Genomic DNA, 8,258 nt, shown 5'->3' on the forward strand with positions numbered 1-8,258 from the left:
GATAATTTGTGTGTTTCGGTGTAGAAATTGGTGCTCTTTTGAATTCACACGGCCACACGTCCGTTTGAGCATTGCAGGAATCAGGGAGCTGGTATGTCTTCAGCGCAGAGAAAAGTTCCACTGAAGCTTAATTGGCTGTTAATTGATTTGTTTCAGGGGCACACGGATGTTCAAAGGAAGATGATCATAGCAGGAATAAATGTGGAGGGCTTGCAGCACTTGTTTCTATTGTACAGTGTGTTATTCTTTATTGCCACTGGTTAAAGAGAGTATTTCCTGCCACATCTTTGCTGGCATGAGGATAGAACTGTATCTGAGAACTAGAGGACAGGTGGTTTTGTTAAGAACACCAGAAAATTACAGCCAAGAGGAGACCATTTAATTTATATATACAGTATATAGCTCGTCTGGGTGCTAGAATTTAATTAGTCTGAAGCTGTGTCTTTAAAGAAGCCACACAACAGTGGCTGGGTAGGTTGTCCCAGACTCTAATAACGCTCTGTGTGAAGAAATGCCTCCTCTTCACAGTTTTACGTACTGTACACTTCCTCTCAGTTTTTGCCTGTTTCTCCTGGTTCACTTTTGATTCTGTGGATTTTAAATATTTGAATCAGATCCTTTTTTTGGACTTCTCTAGTCAGGACTATAAAGGTTCAATCCTTTTTAGCCTGCCAACATAAGAAACCTAATTTAACCTGGCACTATGCTGTATCTCATATGGACTGGACAAGGAGTCTTTGACCAGGACTATTTAAACAGAAGCTACTTTCAACAGATTCCAGGGTAGGAAATAAGTTTGTTTGTAATATGTTTACCAAACCTGCACACGATATTCTGAATCATGTTATCCCTACGAATACAAAGGGTATCATCACATTTTCTCTGTTCCAAATGTAGAAAAGTTCCCAATGTGTACATGCCAAATTAAAAGGGCCATACATTACATGGAGTAATGTAGACACAGTAGATAGAGCCATAGCATCTGCTAGCTGTGTTTAGTGTATCATGTAGAGCCTGATGTAGATGCTTCACCAGAAAGCTGATATGTTCACCTTGACTGCAGAACTGTGTTTGGGAGTGCTTATTTTAATACAGCAGGTGGAAAAGTTACATATTGGACCCATTGTTTGTGCACTATACACACTTAATTTAGAAGTCGGAGAAATATTTCCATTGTACCCAAGTACTGTAGTTCCACGGTTAAATGTCTTTAATCATAATATAGGATAGACTTTATAGTTTTGAGGTTCTGGGCACCAGCTCTTTGTGGGTTTCCTCCAGGTCAACGAATGGATGACATTATCAGTCCTAAACCGAGCCCCTTGAATTGCAAGCTTGCAGTGTGATCAGTAAGAGCTGCGTCAGTGCTCTCTCTAATGCTTAAGCAGCACTGTTGGCGTTGTAGGACTCACTGCTGAGGACACTTGTATGCTGTCTCTATCCTTCCTGTGCCAGAAGAAGTCATGTAGCAATGTGCAAAGGTGAAGAAGGGGCCATTCCTTATTGGCAAAAATCAAATGGTAAAAAAACAAGCAACAGTTTTTCTTTTCAACAGGAAGTCTTGTGGTTTTCCACGAAGTGCTTTTACAAATTACATCAGCAGTAGTTTTTCACCTTAGGTGAGGTGAAACTCTACAAGAGGTTTTAAGAGAAATTTACACTTGCTGGGAATTTTCTGCCTGGATTTCAAAGCACCAGATCTCATACTGACAGGGGCAGAGTCAGCAGATTATGATTGGAAGTGAAACTTCTGGTGTTAATTAGGCTTTCTTCAGTCACCAGCTGAGGCTGTAGGATCTACGCTGAGAAAGGCTACTTTTTCTCATTGCGGAACGAAAAAACTCTTTTTGCATTGCCTGCCATTCACTGAGCTACACTTTGGGGAAGATACTTGTTAATTATGATGGTTCTGCAATGCACTGGCCAGTTAAAGACATGAAAGGGTAGAAAACTGTATAACCCATTGGCAAATGTCCCCTGGAGATTTTATTTACTACTTGTGTTACAGCTCTAACAATCTCATTAAGGGTGACATGTAGCAGGCAGGACACGGCTGACTATAGCAGTGATCCCCGAATGGCGCTGTTTGCCAGAAAGATATATAAAACTTGGCTTGGGTCTTCCTGTCTGCATGTTGGCAGGACGACAGTGTGTCAGAAATGCTAAGATCTTTGTGAGGCAACCCACCACTACGGCAAGGAGTCAGGGCTGGGGGCAAGAGCTCTAAAAGACAAAGAGCAAAGGATTGTGAACCACAACCACAGAAGAAGCTGTGGGGGCCTGTGATGCTGTTTATGTCTGACATTTCATTGTGTGCCACAGGTGTGCTTGGTCTTGGACTTTAGATTTCCAAATGTGAACCAGTTTGTAGGTGCTCAAACATTCATACGTGGAGTCACGTGTGTGAAAGGCCTGTAGTCAAACTAGCAGGGAGGTCCTCGCTGTAAACACAAGCATTTTGTTAACTGGTATAGCCTACATAGGATTCACATTTAAATTGTCCTCCCAATGTGTTTAATGTGCATACTAATGCAATGTAATTAACAGAGTCCATTTGATAAATCCAATCAGGGCATGATGGTACAAGGGGACAACAGCTGTTATTATTATTTTTTAAATCATTGGGAATCGCAGCTATAATACCTTAAAACTACAAATAAACCAAAACTTAAAAGCAGCTCAGGAATGATTCTCTGAAAGAGCTGAATGAAATAATTCAGTGGGACTATAGAGCCTCTTGATTGTGTTTTCGAAAACAAATTCCATTCGTACCACAAGAAAAGAAAGGTGCAGCAGATGAAAAACGAACACTCCTATGATAGGGTATCACGATTTTGCTTAACAAACCCGAACCTCATTGCTGAGCTCGAAGTCCTAGAGCAATCCCCTCTTTGTCTGTGAAAATTAACTTTGCCCAAATAAAAGATAACGTCTCGAACATTAAAAGACCTGAAGCACATTTGAGCTAATGAGATGTGTGAGGCGTCTTTGAAGCTGTGCATTGTGATGTTTCGGAGTGCCTCGCTGATAACTGCACAATATCCTCCGAACAAAGACTTGTACCATGGTAATGGCTTTTTAATTAATAATCATCGTCAGAATTGTGCTAAAAAATAATACAACCAACACCAATAAAAAAGACAAAGCGTAGCATTATTTTCTTCTGGGAGAGACAGTGTAAGTAAGATGCACAGTATAGCAGCTGAAGCATCTGTTCAGATGCTATTAAGAGCATCCTGATCATTCAATTTTAATGGAACATTGATTTTGTGCTGGAGATTGACATAATTCAGCAGTTTTGATTTACCAAATAAAAAAAGAAGACAGAATGAGAAAGAAAAAGCAAGAAACACCATAAAAATGCAGAAAATAGCAGAACTAGATAGGATTATTATTCTCAGTGGTGCTTAAATTAGTTTCCAGGGAATATTTAAGACGGGGCTTAAATTCAATTGTCCTTTCGCGTCTTTCGAAATGAAATGAATGATTTGCAATAAACGGCACTGGTGATCTTGTGTTTTAGGTTTTGAAAATAATTGAATGTTAATGAGAAAGCAGTAATGCGTCACATGCATTCACTATGGATATCAATTATTGCAAAGAATTTGCTAGTTAAGCATGTAACACATATGGGGTTCAATAAAAGAAGTGTAATTACATATCTGCAACATATTGATTTTTCACATTTCATTATCAAATATTATATGGGTAAAAGTGGAATTTTTGTACAGCACAAACAAGGTATCATGATTAGAATACTGAAATAAAAAAAAACTCTTACTATGAGGCAGACCGTTCTTCTTATTAAAAACACAGTGTGTTCGATGCAGTAGGTAACTCACCTACAGTGGGACATCAGGCCCTAAGGCATAAATATTAAACAGCTGCCTTGTGAGAAACCCTGTACATGCACACTAGTTTCTGTTAGCTTTATTTATTTCTGTGCACAGAATGTGCTGTAAATCCCAGTTTTGCAAATTGAGGTTTTCTCAAAAGTTACAATTGAGCATTCTGGTGCTCGGAGTCACATGCTAAGACAGAAAGCAAGTAACACTATTTTTCTTTCCTGTTTGTCTTGTATTTGATTTCAAATCAATGAAGAATGTTGTGATCGAACTGCTGTTAGAACTTCTTTGCTCCAGATTTCTAGTGGTTTTCTGCTTTGGATTTTGGCATTTTTGGTCACATTGAATTAAGACAGAGAAGAGATGTTTTGGGGCAGCTCCGTGGTACAGTTGAAAATGCTATTTTTATTTTCTCCCTGTGTTCATACAGTACAGTATGTGTGTTCTCTGGGTGCACTGGTTTCCTCCCACAGTCCCAAGACAAGCTGGCAGGTTAATTGGCTTTCAGAACATTGGCCCTGATGTGAGTGTGGGCGTGCCTGTGTCTGTCTGCCCTGCAATGGACTGGTGTCCCATCCAGGGTGTACCCTGCCTTGCACCTATTGCTTTCTGGGATAGGCTCGGGCTCCCCTGAGACCCTGAATTGGATGAATCAGTTAAGAAATGGATGGATGGATGCACTGCAGCATTAAATTGAATGCTGAACATCCACAGAACCATTCGATCACAAGAGGACCTCCAGCAACAAAAGCCTGCTAGGAGGTAGTAACAAGCAGCCCTTCAGTGGTGGTAGAAAGGATTATGTCCCTGTGACTGAAATAGCCTGTGAAACCAGGGCTTGTTCTGTGGAATGGAGCTGTTCTGTGTCTTATTCATCTTGTAAAACTTGGTATAAAATTTTGATGTAAAAAACTGTATATCTTGAATGCCTCGGTCACAAGTCGCCGTGATAGTTGCAGCTCATTGTATTTTCACATTGATGTATGATTGAAAAGCCTGCAGGGGAAATTCTCACACGGCAGCCTAGTTATTCATCTGTTTCACTGGTCGGCTGTAAAACCCTCTATTGATTTTTTTTTTTCCTCTCTGCTAGCTCAAGTCTGTTAACAATCTTGGCTTCTGAGAGGTATCTGACTTGCTGTCTCCTTATGTACTTGGCCAAACGTAAATACAGGCTGGACTCTACATGCCCAGGAGGCTGAGCCTTCAAGAGGATTTACAGTGCAGTTTTATTATCGAGGCCCTAAGATTTAGAATGTCACACAGTTTAGAATTCCAGAAGCAAGTCTGTTAAATCCAGGATGATTTTGTGACATAGTTTTAGTATATTATGGGATTATTTTTAGGGCTGCATGGAGCACTAATTCAGCTTAATTGTACTACAAAGGAGCAAGTAATGGTTAATTCCATGCTGAAAAGAGAAGTAAAGAAACGCAGCATTTTGGCTGTGAGACCTTTTTCAGGTGATGTGTTTATTTTCTTCTCTTTTCAGCCTGGAATAAACCTGTACTTGTTCCTTTGCAGCCTACGCATGCTGACACAACTCCCTACTTGAACTACTTCATTTCACTACTACATTATTTCACATGATGCCACATAAACACATGATGTGCTAAATGACTACATTCTAGTTTTAGTTGCTGTACCTATTAAGAATTTTCATCTTCCTTGATTCCTTCCTTGATTTTCACCTTCCTTGCACCCGTTTTTACTTGACAGAAAAATATGAAAGAGAAGAATAAGAACAAACGAAAGCAGAACATTTGCCACAGTGTCCTCATTTGGTTGCAAGCTGTTTATCGGTACATCGTTGTGGGAGGAAACCGGAGTAACCAGGAGAAGCCTGCACCAATACGGAGAGAACATACAAAATTACAATAATAAAGTTTATTTTAGATTGCATATTTAAAGGAAACTTGCAGTGCCTTACTATAAACTAAAGCACATTCAATTAATTAAAATTGAAGAAAGGAACAAAACGAAGTGGGAATACACAATAAACCAGAATCAGCCAAGCCAAGATCACAAGATGTATATATAGTGATTGATACTAGGGAGCCAAGCCCAAAACAGCATAAGGATAAGGATCTCAAAATAAACTCAAAACCTGACAGGAAGCTAATGCAAGGGCTCCAGGACAGGAGTGATATGATCACTTGTGCATTACCTAGTTAGGACTTTAGCTGCCAAGTTATGAACATACTTTAACTTGATACACATAGAGAGACCAAGATCGAGAGATATAGGGCACCACATTAATTAATCATTTTTTTCAGCTATACAGACATACTGTAGGCAGTGTAAGACACAGAGGGGCAACATTTCTCATATTGAAAAAAAAATATTTTTTGCATGATTTAGAACATAATGTTCAAAGGTTAGGCTAGGATCAAAGGCCATCCCCAAAGTCTTCAGAATGGATCAAAACTCAAGCACACTGTCATGGGTTAGAAAGACTACAGCATTGGGTTTACATCAATTTACATTGATGTCACCCAGAGAGTGCAGCAACGCTTAAAGTGATCCTTGTGGTTCTCCAAGGAACACATCCATCCACTTATCAATTATTTCCCTTTAATAAAGACACTTCTGTATCTGGTTAATTTAGCTAAAGATGCCCCATTGAAAGCTCTGGTTGGGATCTCAAGCAGCTCAATTGAAAAGTGAGCACTGCAGAATGCAGGCTGGGCCTTACTGTTCAGTTATCACTAGACTGGGTCTGTAATTGAGATTTTCTACGCAGCACTGCAGAACTGCCCAAGCAGAACCAGGCTGGTAGATTAATTGTGGCTTGAGTATTGCTACCTGCCATGCACATACTGCCAGCATCCAGTCATCTAGTTGTCTCAGTAGAGCTGCGTGCTTATGATGTAGAGATAACCGCTGTGCCTTGCCTTCATCACTCATGTGCTAATTATAGAAGCAATTAGACGGTTATTGGAACTGAAGATGATCATAAATATCATCTCTAAATGTTGGAGGGGTTTAGGAGTGGGACAAAACATTTAAAACTGCAAATCAATAAATGTAAAGAGAAACAAATGGTAAAGATGAAAATCACTTTTCTCCACTTCATTCGGTTGCTGTCACATTTCCTCCAGCAAAGAGCTGGGATCATGTTTTTTTTTCTCTTTTTTTAAATCACATGCCTCATCACTATCCCAGGGAAAATAGGCAGGGGAAAAGCAGGGTGTGAATGGAAAAGCAACAAGACTCAAATAGCTGCCTTTAACACAACAGAGATCAAAACCAGGAAGACTCTGACAACGCTGTATAAAAGCTGGGGAAAACTCTGAGGCACAGACACACAAGTATCATCTAGGTCATGAGTCTGCAGTAAGCTCTGACTCTGTGATTGGAGTGCGTGTGAAACTAAGTAAGAATCTCCTTTCTTATTTGATTTTATACCTGTTTTTCTTCAAGGAGATTAGCTTTATAAATACAGTGGCTGACAGGTAAGATTAACTACTATACATGCACATACAAGATGAAAAAAAACCCTGAAAAAGATGACAAACACATTCAGGTATTTGAATAAGCTTTGCTTGCCTGTCTGTTGTAGTGACAAATCCACCGTGAGACAGTTCTTCAAAGTCAATACCTGTGAATATGTGTCAGTTCTTCCTTTTAGACACTGTTCCCTAACCTTTTTTCATATCTGACTCACAGAAGTGTACTCTCGAGCACCTTTTTGAAAGGCTTTAGTATTTTAATAACTTCACTGGTCTTTTGTACTCTTTGTGGAGTGAAGATTGTATCAATGATGCCTGTTTTATCTGTTTGCCTGACTCGTGAGTTGCTTTCTTCAGATTCTTAAAAGAGAAGAGTTTCCTCCTTTTTAAGGATGTATAAGACAGCTCAAGTGAAAGTGTTTCATTGTATTTATACAGCTCTTTTCGTCACAACAGATCCCAAAGCACCTTACACCGAGAAGAGAGCCCATTTCATCCATCACTGAGAGACAGCACCAGTATACAGTATATGAATTAAGGGAGAAGTTTAGGGAGGCTGAAGTTGTCTAGGCCCAGGGACAGTTTTAGTCAAGACACCAGGGATAAAACTCCTACTCATTTGAACAGTGCCTTTAGCTTTTTATGGACCAAGTAGTCAGGACAGCTTACTGCCTCATCTGAAGTGTCATTAGTCATCCTAGTGGGGCATCAGGAATGCTGGTGCTTGAAATGTGTTCTTTACTAAGTAAAGCAGTACAAACAAGCCTGACCCAGATCTGCTCAGACAACAGGATCTGATGTCATTCAACACTTGAGATGCAAATTGGTGCTTTCTAGAGTCCCTGGGGCTGTTTTACAAAGTTGATCTACTGTATGGTTTACTAATGACACCACAAATAACCAAGGAAAAACAGAACCTGCAAGCAAAAGTATATGTACGCATAATACTAACATAGGAACA

This window comes from Lepisosteus oculatus, chromosome 16, assembly GCF_040954835.1.
Source record: "Lepisosteus oculatus isolate fLepOcu1 chromosome 16, fLepOcu1.hap2, whole genome shotgun sequence".
Lineage (NCBI taxonomy): Eukaryota > Metazoa > Chordata > Actinopteri > Semionotiformes > Lepisosteidae > Lepisosteus > Lepisosteus oculatus.